This window comes from Bos javanicus, chromosome 20 (genome assembly GCF_032452875.1).
Source record: "Bos javanicus breed banteng chromosome 20, ARS-OSU_banteng_1.0, whole genome shotgun sequence".
NCBI classification, from domain to species: domain Eukaryota; kingdom Metazoa; phylum Chordata; class Mammalia; order Artiodactyla; family Bovidae; genus Bos; species Bos javanicus.
The window spans coordinates 56,612,726-56,633,806 of NC_083887.1; the positions used below are offsets into that span (position 1 = coordinate 56,612,726).

Consider the following 21,081-nt stretch of genomic DNA (forward strand, 5'->3'; position numbering starts at 1 on the left):
GAGGAGTAACATTTTTGCTGTATAAACCTTAGATAGCCTTCCAAGGTTTGCCATTTCAAAACTGAAATGGCAAAAAAAAAAAAAAAAAAGAAAGAAATGATCAAAAGTATACAAGCAATTTTATACATCCCAGTGCAATTTTTTGAAATTTATCTTTGACTGTGTTGGGTCTTCACTGCTGCTTGGCCTTTTCTCTAGCTGCAGTGAGGGGGCGGGGGGCTCAGGCACTAGGCTTCACAGGCTTCAGTAGTTGTGCTTCCCAGGCTCTAGAGCACAGGCTGAATAGTTGTGGTGCAAGGGCTTAATTGCTCCAAGGAATGTGGGATCTTCCTGACCCAGGACTTAAACCCATGGCTCCTGCATTATCAGGTGGATTCTTTACTACTGAGCCACGAGGAAACCCCCCAGTGCAATCTTAATGTTGTTTTATAAAAGGCAGAGGGAGGTTTATTTTTGAGCTTGAAATGGTTGCCAAGTTTCAAAGAGCAGTAGACTACACATCAGAAGATACTGAATCTTGTGCTGGTTTTATCACTTTCTAATCATGTGATCTTGGTAAAGGTGACAGTTTTCTCATCTGTGAAATTATTTCTGGTTTATCTGCCTCATGAGATTAACATGTGGCTTAGATGTAATTAAATAGATCAGAAAGGACATTGCAGATGGTAAAACACCATATAAATAAGGTGCATTCATCCTCATACCTTGAGAAAGGTGAGATAAATTTATGGTTAAAGAGAATAATTTCAAGTGCAAAACTCTCAAAGCAAGAAGGAGGTCAATAATGGAATGAAAATAAGAACTTAGAGGGGATAACTTATTCATTTTTTTATTTGCAGTAATTTCATTGAAAGTCACATGTTTTTAGAAGCAAAGCAAATTTCACTCAACTCAGTCAAAATGAGTTTAAATGTGATACTGTAAACAAAAGTGGTGTCCATCTGCTTGCTGCTCAAAAGCCAATAAAGAGGCAAGGATGGTGGAAAAGAAAGTTTGCTTTATCTCTAATGCCAGAAACTTGGGGCAGAAATTGGGGAAAAGACTTCTGTCCAAAGGCTGACTCCTCTTCCCACTGACAATCAGTGGGCAAGAGATTTTATGGACAGAGGAAGGGGGCTACATGAGGAAACATCACAGTCAGCTCTAGCAGTCATCTTGAAATGGGTCGTCTTGAAAGTGGATGTTGATTAGACTAAACCAGTCCCCCTTTGCCTTTGATGTGGTGGTCCATACGATGTGAGGCAGTTTTGGGTAGGAAGAAATGAAGGGAGTCCGAGGGTTGCTATTATTTTTCTTTATCCTAAGAAATGGACCTGGTGCATCTGTTGGCCTGGTTTCTGCCTCTCAAGGAAAACCTCTCAGGATGTAGCATCCATCTTGGGATTCTGAAACCACAGGTGTGAAAGTAAATGCCAGCAACTCAGTAGGGGCCACAGCGGGGAAAGAGTGAGGTGCCCAGGCTGCAAGCCAGCCTGGAACTGTGAGCCGCTGCCTACTTTTCATGCCACAGATTATGCCTGCCATGGACTGAATTATGTCTCCTCTCCAGATTCATTTGTTGAAGCTCCAACTTTCAGTGTGACTATTTTTGGAGATAAGATCTTCAGGAGAAAATTAAGGTTACATGAGTTCATAAGGGTGGGGCCCTAAGCTGATAGACTGGTGGTCTTATAAGAGGAGGAGGAGAGAGAGAGATCTCTTATTTACTCTATCACATGCACAGAGGAATTTCGTGTGAAGACATAGTGAGAAGATGGTCATAATCAAGCCAGAAAGAGAAACTCCACCAGGAACTAAGTTAGCTGGCACCTTGATCTGGGACTGCTAGCCTCCAGAAATTTTAGAAAATAAATTTCCAAGTGACTCGATCTAAAATATTTTCTTATGGCAGCCTAAGTTGACTAATACAAGACCCTATATATTGTTGAGCAAGAGAGAGAAGGATGGAGAAAAGGAAACATGAAGAAGGAAGGAAGGAGGGAATGAAGGCAGGGAAGACAAGTCAAAATTAGGAAAGAGTGATGTGGAAAACAGGGAAGCTATGTTATGTTCAAAGGATGAAATGGCTGAGAATCTCTAAATACTTACAAAGTACAAGTTCTATAAGGCTTGAAATAATTTCAGAAGATCATTGGCAACCCCAACAACTCAAATGATGTGGGTAATAATAAGATGGTGCTAGAACAAGGAATGAGTAGGAATTGGGCAAGGGAAATCAAATATTGACATTTTCTAAAAGGTTGATTGAAAAGGGAAGGTATCTAAAGAGATAAAAGGGCCAGGAAGAGTTAATCTTTAGAATGGGAAAGTCTTTTTAAAATTTTGTAGGCAGAGGATCAAGAGTCAGGAAAGAGGAAGAGACTGAAGATATAGAAAAGAGAGAATTATTTCTGGAGAATGTCTCTGAGAAGATGGGGAAAGTGTTAGGCTGAAGAAGAAAGATGTGAAGATTTTGATTTGAAGCAGAGAATACACAGTATTCTGAGATGGTGGAGAGGAGAGAAGAAGTGAGGAGTATGCTTATACAAATTAGAGGAAGGAATGGACGGCAGAAGTCAGAGAGGTGATACTATTCTTTGCCCTTAAGTAGGAGAGAATTTTGTTTGCAGAGAATGAAGGGGGCGGATGTTGGCATGGAATCAGGAGTGGCCACATTCTACATCCTCAGACATGCTCAAGCAGCTGCCTCATGGCTGACTGAAGAGTGGAATTAGCCCAGGAATGTGACCCTGTTAAGTCATGCATTTCTTCACATCCAAGTGAATGATAGGCTGCTGGAATCGCTGCTATAATTAGGTTAAAGTAAGTGCCACGGGGCCTTATCAAGATTTGCAGTGATCCCAGGAGATAAGTAACAGCATCAGTTACAAAAGTAAAAAATGAATTAATACATTAGGGATAAAAATGCAATTTTTGCAAAATTAAAAATGCATTGTATCTCTAGGGTTTGATGTCTTGTGATATCTTGTGGCTTGATTCTATCAGCCTAGTACCTGTGGAGTAATGAGCAATGTTTTGTTTGTTTGTTTTTAAATTAAATACATGGATGGTCATTTGAACATGATGTGTATGTTCCCAGGCTTCTGGCTCACGTAGACCATTTGCCTTGGCGAAAGCAGGATCTTGTCAATCCTGGTAGCACATTTAGGAAAAACAGGCAACATGGTGGTCATTAAAGAAATTTTGGACTAACTGATTGAAATATTAAAAAGTGAACATAAGAGCTAGGCATGATATTATTAGCTATTATTTTCTACTGATTTAAAGGGGGCTTCCCTGATGGCTCAATTGGTAAAGAATACGCCTGCAATGCAGGAGACCCTGGTTCAATTCCTGGGTTGGGAAGATCTGCTGGAGAAGGGATAGGCTATCCACTCCAGCATTCTAGCCTGGAGAATTCCATGGACTCTATAGTTTACGAGGTCGCAAAGAATTGGACACAACTGGGTGACTTTCACTCTCATTCTACTGATTTAAGGAGCAACAACAACCCAGTTGGACCTTTCTTTTTGTACACCTTGTACTTCATTGGTTGTCTGTTGCCAAGTGAGGAATCACATCCAGGCAATAAAAATGACTGTATTATTTTCTCTCATTGTTCTGGGTGTTGACTGGGCTCAGTTAGGCAGTGTTTGCCTGGGACTGGGGACTCCTCATGCTGTTGTAGCAGGTGATGTTTGGGGCTAGAGTTACTCTGTGAGTCAGCTACTCATATATCAGGAGGTTGATGCTGGCTACTGGCTGGGACCTCAACAGGAGCTTTAGCCAGACAGTTATACCTGGCTTCTGTGTGGTCTTGCCATTTCCTCATAGCAAGGTGGCTAAGTTCCAGAACAAGTGTCCCAGGAGAACCAAGTGAAATCCATATAGACTTTCATGTCCTAACCTTGGAAGTTCCACAGCATCAATTCTGGTGTTGTCAGGTTCTAGGGGAGAAAAATAAACACATATCTCTCTACTAGGAGTGACAGCATGCCATAGGAAGAAGAAGAGTGGGTTGAGAGCTCTTGTTGCAGTCATCTTGGAAAGAATAATCTGCATAGAGCTTGACTGACAGCATGGCACTCTGTCTAGACTACAGCTCAAGGCAAACACCTTATATCTCTTCCAACCCCACTGTGCCTTTTGGAGATGTTATCTTTGGGGGCTTACTAAGGGTGCCTTCTAGAGCCATAAATGGTACTTATATATGTCATCTGACAAGTTAAATCTGGTATTATTTCTTGTCAGAGACTTTTTAAAGTAGAATTAAAGTTGTAGGGCAGTTTCAGGTTCACAGTAAAATTGAGTAGAGATTTCTCATGTAACTTCTCCCCTGACACAAGTACAATCTCCCCTTATCATCAAATTCTGCCTTAGAGTAATACATGTGTTACAACAGGTGAATATACATGGATGCACAGTCACCCAAAATCCACAGTTTACATTGGGATCACTCCAGGTGTTGTGTATTCTATGGGTATGACATGTTTCCCACATTATAATACCACACAGAATAGTTTCACTGCTTATTCTTTCTTCCCTCCCTCCAACCCTTGCCAACCACTCAGACTTTTTATTAAAATGCACTGGTCTTCTTCATTGTACATTGTTAGCGGAATTACATTTTCTTTAAAAGATTCTGAACACATTGTTCTCCTGATCAACAACCTCCAGTGGATTTTCCCACTGTGTGTAGACTAATTTGAAATGATTCATTTTTTATTTTTTTGGATCCCATGTTAAATAGTTAAATTAAAGGAAAATTAGTGGTTTGACAAAGAGTGGACACTCAAAAGCAAGATTTGAGGATTACAAAATGTAGTAAAATGATATTTTTCTTCATTTTCCATCTTTCCTCTTCTGGCTGACCTCCTTCTTAGAATATATTGCACATCTAGTTTCATTCTCAGGTCCTGGCTCAAAGGAGCTAAATTAGCAGAAAGATGCCTTTGGTAAAACTAAAAAAGAGAGACACTTCAAACAATAACACCCTATGGTTGTGCTAAAAGATTTGTCTTCTAGATCCTTCATCTTGAAGCTCAGACAAGGGAAGACCATCCTTTCTATCATTGCCTCCAAAATATGGTCCTGCCCCAGATTTACCAAGACTGGAAATTTGATTATTTCAAATACCTAACAGTTTTGACTGAAGACAGAGAGTAGAAAAACTAAGATTCTTTAGAGGAGACAAAGAAATTGAGGGACCTAGAACAAGGGTCCATAAACTACAAGCAATGGTCCAAATCTAGCCTGCCATCTGCTTTTAAAATAAAGTTTTATTGGCCACACCATTCACTCACCTATTGCTTATGAGTGCTTTCAGCTATGATAAAGAACGTTTGACATGTGAAACTTAAAATATTTACCATCTGTCCTTTTTCAGAAAATGTTTGCTGGCCCCTGATCCAGAAAATCATAGTGAAGAGAAAAGGTACCAGTAGCTAAAGAGGAGAGACTGACTTGGGACCCTCTGAGATAGACTTATTGAAGGATGAAGCATTGTCAAGGGAAATACATGAATTGTTTGGCATCATTTTCTGGATTCTGGATAGTGTCATGGCAGTATGACACATTCTGGAAAGGGAATATATATTTATGTACTTCCAATAGTAATGCTCAAAATTCTCCAAGCCAGGCTTCAGCAATATGTGAACCGTGAACTTCCTGATGTTCAAGCTGGTTTTAGAAAAGGCAGAGGAACCAGAGATCAAATTGCCAACATCCGCTGGATCATAGAAAAAGCAAGAGAGTTCCAGAAAAACATCTATTTCTGCTTTATTGACTATGCCAAAGCCTTTGACTGTGTGGATCACAATCAACTGTGGAAAATTCTGAAAGAGATGGGAATACCAGACCACCTGATCTGCCTCTTGAGAAATTTGTATACAGATCAGGAAGCAACAGTTAGAACTGGACATGGAACAACAGACTGGTTCCAAATAGGAAAAGGAGTTCGTCAAGGCTGTATATTGTCACCCTGTTTATTTAACTTATATGCAGAGTACATCATGAGAAACGCTGGCCTGGAAGAAACACAAGCTGGAATCAAGATTGCCGGGAGAAATATCAATAACCTCAGATATGCAGATGACACCACCCTTATGGCAGAAAGTGAAGAGGAACTCAAAAGCCTCTGGATGAAAGTGGAAGTGGAGAGTGAAAAAGTTGGCTTAAAGCTCAACATTCAGAAAACGAAGATCATGGCATCCGGTCCCACCACTTCATGGGAAATAGATGGGGAAACAGTGGAAACAGTGTCAGACTTTATTTTTCTGGGCTCCAAAATCACTGCAGATGGTGACTGCAGCCATGAAATTAAAAGACTCTTGCTCCTTGGAAGGAAAGTTATGACCAACCTAGATAGCATATTCAAAAGCAGAGACATTACTTTGCCAACAAAGGTTCGTCTAGTCAAGGCTATGGTTTTTCCTGTGGTCATGTATGGATGTGCAAGTTGGACTGTGAAGAAGGCTGAGCACTGAAGAATTGATGCTTCTGAAGTGTGGTGTTGGAGAAGACTCTTGAGAGTCTCTTGGACTGCAAGGAGATCCAACCAGTCCATTCTGAAGGAGATCAGCCCTGAGATTTCTTTGGAAGGAATGATGCTAAAGCTGAAACTCCAGTACTTTGGCCACCTCATGCGAAGAGTTGACTCATTGGAAAAGACCCTGATGCTGGGAGGGATTGGGGGCAGGAGGAGAAGGGGATGACAGAGGATGAGATGGCTGGATGGCATCACTGACTCGATGGATGTGAGTCTGAGTGACCTCCGGGAGTTGGTGCTGGACAGGGAGGCCTGACGTGCTGCGATTCATGAGGTCTCAAAGAGTCGGACATGACTGAGCGACTCATCTGATCTGATCTGATCTGAATAATGACAAAAAAAATTACAAAAAGATAAGTCATCCCACCTTTTTATAGTTTTATCTCCCACTTCCTCTCGTCACATCCTTTGCACATCCCTCATGGTAGCCTTATTAGAGTGAAATCTGAGCCCTTATATTGCTGGGACTTGGTGCAAGTTCCTTCTTGGGTCTGTAACACTCTTTTACTTTGTTGAAGATCTTGGAACTTCAACTGAATGTCAAAAGGCTTTCCCAGGTACCCACATTCCTGCCACCCTCAAAGAGTTTGAGCTTCCTTTGCACCACTTCACATAAGTCAGTTTGTACCAGATTATTAGAACATGTCATTGTCTTTTCAACAAGATGTTGGCAACTGGAAGGCAGAAATAGGACTTTTAGTTCGCTTTCAGTGTTCAGTTTGATCTTAACAACTCTTCTAATCCCAGTCTTCTCATTAGTACAGTGCTTTATAGATTTTAAGTATTTATTGAGTTGAACATGAGGGCTTTGAAAACAGAAACTTTGTAGTTTCATTATTTTTCTTGTAAAAACCTAAAGATATTGTACTTTGGCTCAATAATATTTTGTGTAGCTGTTACAGAAATTAGAAAATATTTACTGTCTTGAACATGAGGGCTTTGAAAACAAAACTTTGTAAAAATCTAAAGAAATTCCCCTTCTTGTAGAAATCTAAAGAAAGAGTACTTTGGCTCAAGATTATTTTGTGTTTTCTTGAAAACAACAACTTCTCTTAAAAGTACTCCAGAGACCTAAAGTTTATCATTTAATGAAGAAAAGGAACCCATATTCTCAAAGCAATGGGCTAAACGGAAATTACACCTGGAGGAGGAAGCCACTGGAGAAGTAGAAACAACTGCCCTCCCATCTTCTAAGCCAAGAGGAGACCAGCTCTGTGATTCCTTCAGCCAAGACTAAACCAGATGGAAGGCTGAGTCCAGGAAACTTGAATGGGATTTTTCTATCCCAGCAAGTACATTTTGTGCTAAGAGGAGAGAGAGGACTAATTTTGTGCTGTAAAAAAAAAAAAAAAAAAAGGACGCCATTCAAATATAAACTAATTTCTCTCTTCAATGGTGGCTGCCGTCTTTCCCAGACTGATGTCATCATTATGGTCTCTCTGGGATTTTAACTGGCACAGGAGAAAGTGACTAATGCAACTGTATCAAAATGTTTTTTAAAAACATCATTTTAGACCTGGACAAATGATAGAAAATTTAAGTCCAAGAATATTTTTTCTTAGTAAGATTACAGAAAAATAAAATAAGGAAATTATATCACAAAATGTGTTTCTACTGACCTGTAGAGTCTTTGTTGTTCTACACATCACATATGTGTGCATGTATGTGCTCAGTCATGTCTAACTCTGTGTGACCCCATGGACTGCAGCGCTCCAGGCTCCTCTGTCCATGGGATTCTCCAGGCAAGAATACTGGAGTGGGCTGCCATTTCCTTCTCCAGGAGATCTTCCCAGCTCAGGGAGCAAATCCACATCTTTTTTGTCTCCTGCATTGGCAGACAAATTCTTTACCACTGTGCCATTTGGGAAACCCTATATGCCAGATTGCAGGGAGAAATATCAATAAACTCAGATATGCAGATGACACCACCCTTATGGCAGAAAGTGAAGAGGAACTCAAAAGCCTCTGGATGAAAGTGGAAGTGGAGAGTGAAAAAGTTGGCTTAAAGCTCAACATTCAGAAAACGAAGATCATGGCATCCGGTCCCACCACTTCATGGGAAATAGATGGGGAAACAGTGGAAACAGTGTCAGACTTTATTTTTCTGGGCTCCAAAATCACTACAGACGGTGACTGCAGCCATGAAATTAAAAGACACTTACTCCTTGGAAGGAAAGTTATGACCAACCTAGATAGCATATTCAAAAGCAGAGACATTACTTTGCCAACAAAGGTTCGTCTAGTCAAGGCTATGGTTTTTCCTGTGGTCATGTATGGATTTGAGAGTTGGACTGTGAAGAAGGCTGAGCACTGAAGAATTGATGCTTTTGAACCGTGGTGTTGGAGAAGACTCTTGAGAGTCTCTTGGACTGCAAGGAGATCCAACCAGTCCATTCTGAAGGAGATCAGCCCTGGGATTTCTTTGGAAGGAATGATGCTAAAGCTGAAACTCCAGTACTTTGGCCACCTCATGCGAAGAGTTGACTCATTGGAAAAGACCTTGATGCTGGGAGGGATTGGGGGCAGGAGGAGAAGGGGATGACAGAGGATGAGATGGCTGGATGGCATCACTGACTCGATGAACGTGAGTCTCAGTGAACTCTGGGAGTTGGTGCTGGACAGGGAGGCCTGGCGTGCTGCGATTCATGAGGTCGCAAAGAGTCGGACACGACTGAGCGACTGATCTGATCTGATCTGATATGCCATATAGTTTATTGTTATTTCTAGATTTTAAGCTAATACTGGATCAGTCAGTAAAGACTAAAATGAGAAGAGGACTCAGAAGGATGGATATGAGAAGGACATTCTTGACAAAAATAGTTGTAGTAGCAACAACAAGGGCACACTGCATTGTTCTTTATTTTTTTGGAAAAAGTGAGCAAATAGATTTTACTTTAGAAAGGTTTAATATTTAATGTAAATTTACTTATAATGCTTGGGAGAATGTTTCTTTAATAAAAAATATTTTTTCTTAAGAGTCTACTATTTTAATATTGTTTATTCCCATCACTGATTGAGTCTTAGAATATCCTCTATTATTACTCCAAAAATTATAATGCTTATTGGGTTATAAATAATTCAAAAATTATAATGCTTGTTTTGATGTATAGAAAAAAGAGAAAAGAGCATGGTGTATGCAAAAATAAGGCCCTGAATAGTACTCAATTGAAGAACATCATATTGGTGTATAAATCAGAGTTCCTGGCTTGGTTCAATGAAGGTAAAGCTCAGTATCTGGGTCACAGCCAAATACTCTTTGGGAGCCACGGAGCACAGGCACTAAATTTTCCTTTACTCAAATACAAACCTGCTGCCCAGTGTTAAGCAATCTTCACTGAATTGATGTTCTTCCTCTCAACTTATTTTACTTAATCATATTTATTAGGGAAGCTTAGCACATCAAAAGCACATTTGAAAATAAGCCCATGATTAACCTTAGGGCAAAAAGTTAATGCAATGTATATTGCCAAGTTCATTAACTATCCTCTTGATGGGCTAACAGCTGTGTAATGAAGACAGTAGCCATCAATTAAATGAACAGTAATCTTGAGACAGGAGTTTTCAGCAGGGACGTCAGCTAGGTTATGGGCATTGAGAGGCAACCACGGAATGGGCATATTTCCAAATGTTTTATGCCTTATGAGTTAGTGTTTGTGAAAAGCCTATGCAAATTGGTCCACTGGGAAAGTCAAAAGACATTTACATGGTTTGGGTGGATTTTAATAAAAGCTGATTTTTAGAATAGCATGAAGCATATCATATAATTACAGACTCACATTCAAAAGTTGTTATTTATTTAAGGTATAAGCAGATGTATATAATAAAACATAAAACATTAGTTTGCAATTATCCCTACCCCTTTATACAATAGAAAGATGCCATTAAACAAATGCAATTTTAATAGAGACAGATAAAACTCATATAAAATTAGTATGTCTTGATGAAGTAGTTAGACACTATTTTGGGGACAAGAGTTGACTAACACTTCAAAGTAAGAAATAAATGCTCTTGAGTCTTATCTTTAACTAAGATGTATTATAACATTGCTTCTCTAGCATAGGGGTTGCTGTTGCTCAGTCATTAAGTTGTGTCCGACTCTTTGCAACCCTATGGACTGCAGCACACCAGGCCTTCTTATCCCTCACCATCTCCCGGAGTTTGCCCAAGTTCATGTCCACTGAATTGGTGATGCTATCTAACCATCTCATCCTTTGCCACCCTCTTCTTTTGCCCTCAGTCTTTCCCAGCATCAGGGTCTTTTCCAGTGAGTCAGCAGTTCACATCAGTTGGCCCAAGTATTAGAGCTTCAGCTTCAGCATCAGTCCTTCCAATGGGTATTGAGGTTGATTTCACTTAGAATTGACCGGTTTTATCTTCTTGCTGTGCTAGGGACTCTCATGAGTCTTCTCCAGCACCACAGTTCGAAAGCATCAGTTCTTTGGTGCTCAGCCTTCTTTATGGTCCAGCTCTCACATCTGTACAGGGCTACTGGAAAAACCATAGCTTTGATTATAGGGACTTTTGTCAGCAAAGTGATGTCTCTGCTTTTTAATATGTTGTCTAGGTTTGTCATAGCCTTCCTTCCAAGAAGCGAGTGTCTTCTAATTTAATGGCTGCAGTCACAATCCACAGTGATTTTGGAGCCCAAGAAGAGAAAATCTGTCACTGCTTCTACTTTTTCCCCATCTATTTGCCATGAAGTGATGGGACTGAATGCCATCACCTTTGTTTTTTTGAATGTTGAATTTTAAAACAGCTTTTTCACTCTCCTCCTTCACCTTCATCAAGAGGCTTTTTAGTTCCTCCTTTCTTTCTGCCATTAGAATGGTATCTATCATCTGCATATCTGATGCTATTGATATTTCTCCTGCCAATCTTTATTCCATCTTGAGATTCATCCAGCCCAGCATTTTGCATGAGGCACTCTGTGTAGAAGTTAAATAAGCAGGGTGATGACATACAGCCTTGGCGTACACCTTTCCCAATTTGGAACCAGTCCGTTGTTCCATGTTCGTTTCTAACTGTTGCTGCTTGACCTGCATATATGTTTCTTGGGAGACAAGTAAGATGGTCTGGTGTTTCCCTCTCTTTAAGAATTTTCCACAGTTTTTTGTGATCCACACAGTCAAAGGCTTTGGTATAGTCAATGAAGCAGAAGTAGATGTTTTTCTGGAACTCCCTTTCTTTCTCTATGATCCACCAAATGTTAGCAAGTTGATTTCTGGTTCCTCTGCCTTTTCTAAACCCAGCTTGTACATCTGAAAGTTCTCGGTTCACATACTGTTAAGGCCTAGCTTAGAGAATTTTGAGCATTGCTTTGTTAGCGTGAGAAATGAGTGTAATTGTGCAGCAGTAGTTTGAACATTCTTTGGCATTACCTTTCTTTGGGATTGGAATGAAAACTGACCTTTTCCAGTCCTGTGGCCACTGCTGAGTTTTCAAAATGTGCTGGCATATTGAGTGCAGCACTTCCACAGCATCACTTTTTAGGATTTGAAATAGCTCAGCTGGAATTCCATCTCTCCACTAGCTTTATTGGTAGTCATACTTCCTAAGGCCCACTTGACTTCACACTCCAGATGTCTGGCTCTAGATGAATGATCACACCATCGTTATCTGGGTTATCTAGTCCTTTTTTTGTACTGTTCTTCTGTGTATTCTTGCCACCTCTTCTTAATCTCTTCCACCTCTGTTAAGTCTTTACCATTTCTGTTCTTTACCATGCTGATCCTTGCATGAAATGTTCCTGTGATATCTCCAATTTTCTTGAAGAGAATCTCTAGTCTTTCCCATTCTATTGTTTTCCTCTATGTCTTTGCATTGTTCATTGAAGAAGGCCTTATCTCTCCTTGCTATTCTCTGGGACTCTGCATTTAGTTGGGTATATCTTCAGTTGGGTAGGTGTTGCTGCTGCTGCTGCTGCTGTTGCTGCTAAGTCAACTCAGTCATGTCTGACTCTGTATGACCCCATAGACAGCAGCCCACCAGGCTCCCCTGTCCCTGGGATTCTCCAGGCAAGGACACTGGAATGAGTTGCCATTTCCTTCTCCAATGCATCAAAGTGAAAAGTGAAAGTGAAGTCACTCAGTCGTAGGTGTAACCACTCTTAAAACGTATAAAACCAAAAATAAACAAGGGAGACCTCATAACTTAAAACTTTTGCACAGCAAAGGAAATCATTGACAAAATGAAAAGACAACCACTGAATAGGAAAAAATATTTGCAAATGATATGATTAATAAAGAATTAATATCCAGCCTATATAAACTACTCATACAACTTAACGTCAAAAGAGACAAACAATGCAATTAAAAATGGGCAGAATAACTAAACAAAAATTTTTCCAAAGAGGAAATGCAGATGGCCAGGAGGCACATGAAAAGGAGCTCAACATCACTAATCATCAGGGAAATGCATATCAAAACCACAATATGATACCGTCTCACACCCATCAGAATGACTATCATCAAAAAGAACACAAATATTGGCAAGAATATGCAGAAATAGGAACTATTATACACAGTTGGTAAGGTATAAATTGGTGAAACCTCTGTGGAAAACAATATGGAAGTTTCTCAAAAACCTAAAAGCAGAACTACTTACCTCCCAGCAATTCCACTCCTGGGTATATATCTGAAAAAAGCAAAAACATGAATTCAAAAAGATACCTGCACTCCAATGTTATAGAAACATTATTTATAAATGCCAAGATACAGAAGCAACCTAAGTGTTTATCAGCAGATAAATAGACATGGGAAATACAGCCAATATTTTATAATAACTATAAATGGCATTATAGCCAATATTTTATAACTATACAGTTATTTTAAGTTATCTTAAAATAACTTTAAAAACTGTGAATCACTATATTTTACACCTGTAACACATAATATTGTACAGCAACCATGCTGTAATAAAAAAAGCAATATATCAAAGTACCTCTGTCTTATAGAGTTTGCAGAGAAGTTGTTCAAATGGTGATAGTATTTGTTAACAGCATGTTCCTGAAGCTTATAGACACCTGCCACAAAGACCACAGAAGACCCTTTCAGTCAGTACGTTTAGAAAACCCAAGAGTTGGTTTGTGTGATGCACTCAGCACAGTTCCTGGAAAAAAGCAAGTGCTCAGGACATTTAGCTATTATCCTAATAAAAATAATGGCATAAACACTGTAGGTTTCCACCCTAAGGAATGGCCCCATAATGATGTTGATTTACTACAACATGAAAATATTATGAGAAGGAAAATAAAAGCGGTAACATTAATATTTTCCTTTGACTTTTCCCAGGGAAAATAAAATTCTATTTAGCCATTTATTGAAATTAAGAAGTTGTATTAAACCTGAGGTCATTTTATCCAGAAGAAATCCAAAGTGTTATTGGAGTCAGAATACTGATTTTATATCAAACTTTGAGAAATTGTCTCTACTGTTCCAGAAATTAAAAAAAAATGTTCTAAAATGCTACACCCCCGGGAAATCTTGGATAGATATAAAGACATTTGCATCCATCAACCACTGTTATTGAGAGCTGGCTTTGAACATGGTAGAGCTGAGCTAGGTGTTAATTTATTCACAATGAGTTAGTGAGTCCTTTCTCTTTTTTAGATGATGAAAAAACTGCGAGAATAAGGAAGCCAAGCTCCTCTCTTTCTGGGAGCTTTTGTTATGATGGGGAGTGGGAGGTTAAGAAGAGACAATATATTAATACAAATAAATAAACAATATCTCATAAACAACGGCAATATACAATAAACAAAAACAAAGAAATGAAATGAAGAAGGTAAATGCAGAGTGACCGTAGGTTTATGTGAAATGAGTAGAGTCGGTGATGATCTTGATGATGAAAGTCAGTGATGACATTTGCACACGTGCATGCTCAGTTGTGGGCTTCCCTGGTAGTGCTAGTGGTAAAGAAGCCCCTGTCAATGCAGGAGACACTTAAGAGATGTAAGAGACTTGGGTTTGATTCCTAGGTTGGGAAGATCCCCTGGAGGAGGGCATGGAAATTCACTCCAGGATTCTTGCTTGGAGGATCCTATGGACAGAGGAGCCTGGTGGGCTATAGTCCATGAGGTCACAAAGAGTCCAACAAGACTGAAACAACTTAGCATGTACACATATGCTCAGTTGTGTCTGACTCTTTGAGACCCCATGGACTTTAGCCAGCCAGGCTCCCCTGTCCATGGAATTTTCCAGGCAAGAATACTGAGGTGAGATGCCATTTCTTACTCCAGGGGATCTGTCCGACCCAGGGATGAAACCTATGTCCCTGTGTCTCTTGCACTGGCAAGTGGATTCTTTTACCACTGAGCCACCTGGGATGCCTGATGACATTTGAGCTGAGACCTGAATGCTGAGAAGGAAGCCAGTGACCATGTTAAGATCTTTGGAAATAATATTCCAGAGAGAGGTCAGTATGAGGAACAGTCTCCAGAGATGGCTTCTGTCAATTCCTTCCCTTCCTATGGGCAAGCCCCTCCTACTATCCAGAGGCAATCTTCCTTTCCTTCACTGGTGGATGCAAAGATGTGCCCATTCCAGGTGGCACTAGTAGTAAAGAGTCCACCTGCCAATGCAAGAGATGCGAGTTCGATCCCTGGGTCAGGAAGATCCTCTGGAGAAGGAAATGGCAACCCACTCCAGTATTCTTGCCTGGAGAATCCCATGGACAGAGGAGCCTGGTGGGCTACCTCCCATAGGGTCACCCATTCCAAGCCTATTTTTCAAGAAGCTTCGTAGCTTTTGCTTTCCCTCTTTGAAGCCAGCTGCTTTTTACAAAGTTCAACTACTCTGAACCTGCCATGGTGTTTGGAAGCCCAGACTACAAAGAGGGGCTACCCTGAGCACCATCTGGATGAAGACTTCATCAGCTTTCCAGCCCAACCCAGTTGAATGCGACCAAGTGAATATGGACACAATTGATACAGAAGAGAAGAACTACCTAGCTGAGGTCAGTCAGTCCACAGAATTGCAAAAATGAATAAGATGTTGCTATAAGTTACCGCTTGGATAACAAAAGCAATCAAAACAGAATAGCCTCGGGTTTTCTTTATAGGGTGACTAAATTCTCAAAGCTCAGAGTAGTGGGTGATAACATCTCCCTGGGTTCTAAAGTCAGATACTAGAAAATCCCCCACCAGACTTGCTAGGAGGTGCACGAGTCACTCATACAAGCAGCTTGTTTGAAAAATTGCTCAAGTCATTGAGTGCAGCAGGCTCTCAAGTGTGGGAAGAAAATGTAGTGGTACTTCCTTTCTCTTTCTCTGTGGGTAGAAGGGAATCATCTGGTCCTTCCTCTAAGTCACATGCAAGAGGCAGCAATTGAACATTTTTTGTGAGGGTAGAGGGGGGACAGGGGTGTTTGCAAGCAAGGAAAACTGAAATTATATTCCCTCTTTCAGAACTTGCTTATGGAAGTGCAGAGACCAACTTACCATCAAAGAAAAGTAACGGAAGTTTCTGGAGAATCTGAGATTCGGGTGACAAAGAATGGATTGCCCAAGTTTTGGCTGGAAAAGTTTGAAGATAGGAAGCTGGCTAGGGAAGAAACTGACCTTGGCAGAGTCAAAGGAGAGGGAGGAGGGCAAACCAGGGCAGCTCAGTGTGGTACCAGGGTGGGACAGGTCTGGGAGGACCTTCACCCACAGGCTGCCTGTGTGCCTGCCTGTGACAGGAAGATCCCAAGGGTGTGCATGGGATCAGGGAGCAGGGGACACAGGTCTGAATAGCTGCTTCAAGAATGCATGGCTTGTGAACACAGCGAGGGAAGGAGAGGGTAGGAAAGTTGGGAAAGTAGCATTGACATACATACACTGTCATGAGTAAAATAGATAACTGGTGGGAGCTGCATATCACAGGGAGCCCAACCTGGTGCTCTATGATGACCTAGAGGGGTGGGGTGGGGGAGGGGGTAGACTCAAGAGGGAAGGGCTATATCACACACATATATATATATATGTGTAATTATGACTGCTCTGCTTTGCGATACTGCAGAGACCGCACAGCATTGTAAAGCAATTATCCTCCAATTTAAAAAAGAGAGAGAGAATAAAAAAAGACAACAACCAAAAAGGAATGCATGGCTCACATCAGGGAGCAGCGCTGTAAGGAGGTAGCTGTGGTGGGCAGTGATGGGGGTGTCTCTGAAGAACATATGTTGAGCCTGCAAGGAAGAGTGAACACTTGAGTGTCAGCCTTGACAGAGGGTATTTGAAAGCCAGAGATATATCAAGCTAGGGCTACACAGGTCTGTAAACCAGTCATAGCATCCTTCCCGCAAATTCCTCCCCACTGTCCCCAACCAGAGAGGCCAGATGCCACTGCAGGGGAGGAGGTGAAATGAAGTTGGGATGGGGGAGTGGCAAATGAAGGGGAAGGGCTGATTTCTGCAGAGGAACAGATGACTAGGCAGTGTGAACATTGGCAGTGAGAACACATTCTTTATTTGGAAAATGGCTTTCCTGGTGGCTCAGTGGTAAAGCATCCGCCCACAAGTGCAGGAGACACGTTCCCATGGGTTTGATCCCTGGGCTGGGAAGAACCTTTGGAGGAGGAAATGGCAACCCACTCCAGCATCTTGCCTGGGAAATCCTGTGGACAGAGGAGCCTGGCGTGCTGCAGTCCATGGGATCACAAAGAGTCGGATGCAACTCAGTGACTGAACAACAGAAAGCTAAGAGCACTGTCTGGCATTGTTTTAACTTGAAGGGAGGAGCAGATCTCAGCGCAGTGTCTGGAGAAGAGTACAGCTCTTTTTTGACTTTACTCTCCCTCTCAAGTTTAGAGCACTCAATGACAAGCTCAAAAGTCCTTGGGGAGAAATAGGTTTCCTGGGGTTCTGAAAGAAGGCATCTGTGGCGGGAAAATGATGAGCAAAAATTAAGGGGAGAATGGTGTGAAATGAGGCTGGAGCAGGGAGGTGGGCAGAGGTTTGGTCCTGTGTTCTTTGGCAGACGTATCTGGATCTTGTTCTCAGTATTTCAGGAAGCTACCAGAGGGGTCTAGGCAGGGAAGTAAGAGGATCTCATTTTTATTTTTCAAAAAAACTTCTGGATGTTCTTTGGGGAATTGGGAGGGAAGAGGCTGTCCGAGGCATGGAGGGGAGGCATGAAAGATACTGAATTCTCTCTGTCATGTTTTATGACAGAATTTTGCCCTTCACAGCAGTGGGAGAGGTAAGGGAGAGATATATTAGGTTTCGTTATTTGTGGAACTAAAGGCCATCCAGACAGGTGGGGGTCGGCCTAGTGTTACTTTTCAGAGCTCTAGACTGAATATATAAGCAGCTCTCAGGCCCCATCGTGTATATGAATCACGTGGGAAGTGATGGATATGCAAATTTCTGAGTCTCCTCTGAGCTCTTCTGAGTCAGCAGGCCAGCTGGGGCCCTGGACCCTGTAGGTTCTCAGGCAGGTAGTTTAGGGATCCCGAAAAACCCCGAATCTTTGCCCTGAAAGGATCTCCACTTCTCTGCAATTTTGTTTTCCTCAAATGTCCATTTCACTCTGCAAGTCAACATGCATTAAACATTTCACTAAATTCTATTTTGTCACCTCTTTTTTTTTTTTTCCTCACCCCTGGAGCTTTAAACACTTCTCAGACTAGTTTTTTTCCTTTCCTCTTTCTTTGTCTCTCTTTTTAATTTTCCTCCTCAAAGAACAGAATTCCAGGTGCCTAAGTCCTTTTCAACTGTTTGTGAAGGAATGAGGTACTTAACATGCAAAACATGAAAAGGACAATGTATCTATTACAAGCAGAACAATTTAGAGATGGAAGTGGGTTAGTGATATAAATAAAGGATCCGTTTTCTCTAGGAAACAACAGAGACAGAGTAGCCAACGTTTCCCTCCCATAACCAAAGACATTTTAGGAGAAGAGAGTTCTGAGTCATCGGCAATAAATGGTAAATGAAAATATACAAGTGTCTTTATCAGGCATTTTCATTTAAAAAGTGAGAAACACCCCTAAGGCAACAGATACTTAATGCTGTGCTGTAGAACCTGATTGTAGGATAGCTTGGTTTTTTACTTACAACGAAGTGGAATTTTCTCCAGGTGTCTGGATAACCTTGATGTAGCATGAAATGTACGATTCAGTCATATCGGTAATAATAGCTCAGATGGTAAAGAATTCGCCTGCAGTGTGGGAGAGCTGGCTTCAATCCCTGGGTCAGGAAGATCCCCTGGAGAAGGGAATGGCTAGCCACTCCAGTATTCTTGCCTGGAGAATCCCATGGACAGAGGAGCCTGGGGGGCTACAGTCCATGGGGTCACAAAGAATCGGACACGACTAAAGTGACTTAGCATGAATGCAAACAGCTTTTTGTTTTTGTTTTTCCACAAAAGCAAGTCCAAATGACACGTGAAGAACAAAATATTTTTCTAACCAAATGTATGTAAAAAAATAAAAAAATAAAAAAAATTAGTTCTATCTATTCAAAGCACTTGATAAAAAAAATAAACATGAACCTCAGAAAAGCATCATGTATGAGTGAAAAACAAAATTTTCTTCTCTGGATGATTGCTTTCCTAGACCCAAAGACACCGCTAAGTCAGTGCAGACAAGTTCTCAAAGGAAATGTGTTCATCCATACTGAGACTAGATTGACATTAAACCGCTTACCAAAAACATGGCGCTTGCCACACTTGGAGAGCTGGTAAGGTACGTTGTAAAACCATCTGAGGTACCCAATCGTTTGTCCCACACAGCTGTGCCTCAGACAGGGAGACGTGTGAACTGCATGTCTTAAGCTGAAAAGAATTCAATATGCCTTGTGTAACTGCTTCTTTGATTGCTACACATAGCATACAAGTGGAAAGCAAGTGGGCATTCTGTCATTTCTGTTTCAGTAAGCTGGAACAATACCCATCTCAAACAGAACTAAAGCAAGTCACCTCTCAGTTGTGGGCCAAAAGCTGGAGCATTCGAGGATACACATCTGGAATACATCAGCAAGTTTAGGGCACGGACTGCGTAGTTGTGGTGCTCAGGCTTAGTCGCTCCGTGGCATGTGGATCTTAGTTCCCCCATCAGGGATGGAACCCACACCTCCTGCATTGCAGGGTAGATTCTTAATCACTGGACCACCAGGAAAGTCCTTTATTAGCAAATTTTATATGGGGAAAAATATTTCCCTAAGTAAGAAATCCTTGTTAATGTGACTGAATTCCAAAGTAGAAAATGGAATGTTTTGATGTTTATATCTTCAGAAAAGGAGATTACTACTGCCCTTTCTTGAAGAAGGCATTTCTTTAAGGCAAAAAATGGATGTCTGATAAAAAGTTTTATTAATGTGAAAACATTGTTGTCTCAGATGTTATGTGGAGATACAGTGTTAAGGGAAGAAGGAAGACATTTGATGAGCTAATCAAGTGAGAAAAAATTCCCAATTTCTAAATTTGTTGTTATTTAGTCACTAAGTCGTGTCTCTTTTGTGACCCCATGAACCATAGTCTGCCAGGATCCTCTGACCATGGGATTTCCCCAGCAAGAATACTGGGATGGGTTAATATTTCCCCCTCCAGGGAATCTTCCCGACCCGGGGATTGAACCCCAGTCTCCGGCATTGACAGGAGGATTCTTTACCACTACTGCTGCTGCTGCTGCTAAGTCACTTCAGTCATGTCCGACTCTGTGCGACCCCAGAGATGGCAGCCCACTAGGCTCCCCCGTCCCTGGGATTCTCCAGGCAAGAACACTGGAGTGGGTTGCCATTTCCTTCTCCAATGCATGAAAGTGAAAAGTGAAAGTGAAGTCTCTCAGTCGTGTCCGACCCTCAGCGACGCCATGGATTGCAGCCTACCAGGCTCCTCCATCCATGGAATTTTCCAGGCAGGAGTACTGGAGTGGGGTGCCATTACCACTAAGCCACCAGGAAATCCCAAACTTCTTAATAATTATTTATAAAAGATAGTTTGGCGACTGAGTGAAAATAGCCTAAAGACCTACATTATTTCAATGGCATTAAAATCCAAGGTGAGTCAAAAAAGACTATGATGATTGATCTATTATCTCAAAGTAATGTCTCTGCTACAATTTGCTTGATAGTTTTTACAAACTCCTAAAAAAGTATGCAATTTGGAAAAAAAGAAATTGACATGTCTGGATGATGTGTAGAAGGATTATGTCATTCATTTCTTTCTTAGAAGAAAATCTTCGGGACCATAATGGTTTTTAGTTTAGTGGTATCAGATTGATCGAGTCATTGGAGGACAAATTTTCAATTGAAAAAGGAATTTGTTGGGTCTGGTTAATTAATACACTAGGCTCTAGATTACGAAGGGGCAAAACAGGCTCTAACATCAGAAAAGGGCCTCTCTGGGAACACACTTCATTACCTTCATGTCTATGGAATGCTTGCAAAACGGCACACAACCTTCAGCAAGGAGGAAATTCTTTGACTTGGTCGTTTACATCATTGTCTTTGGGGGAGGGAGGTAATCGCACTTTGTCCATCTCTGTTTCCCTTAGTGCACATGAAATTCCCTTCAAATATTCACCTTTTAAAAAATATTTGTTTGCCCTTCAGCTTAAAAATCACATAAAAGACAGGCA

At 41.1% G+C, this 21,081-nt stretch overlaps 1 long non-coding RNA gene across 3 annotated transcripts in view; it reads right to left on the minus strand.

The window, feature by feature from the left end:
• LOC133233738 (uncharacterized) overlaps nt 1-21,081 on the minus strand; it is a 164,044-nt gene that overhangs the window by 97,461 nt on the left and 45,502 nt on the right. For 2 of the 3 annotated variants that reach the window (XR_009731819.1, XR_009731820.1), the window contains exon 4: nt 13,130-13,159. This is a non-coding gene — a long non-coding RNA (uncharacterized LOC133233738). Of the gene's footprint in view, nt 1-3,597; nt 3,927-13,129; nt 13,160-21,081 lie in introns of those variants that run through there. The other variant, XR_009731821.1, reaches the window with a different exon arrangement.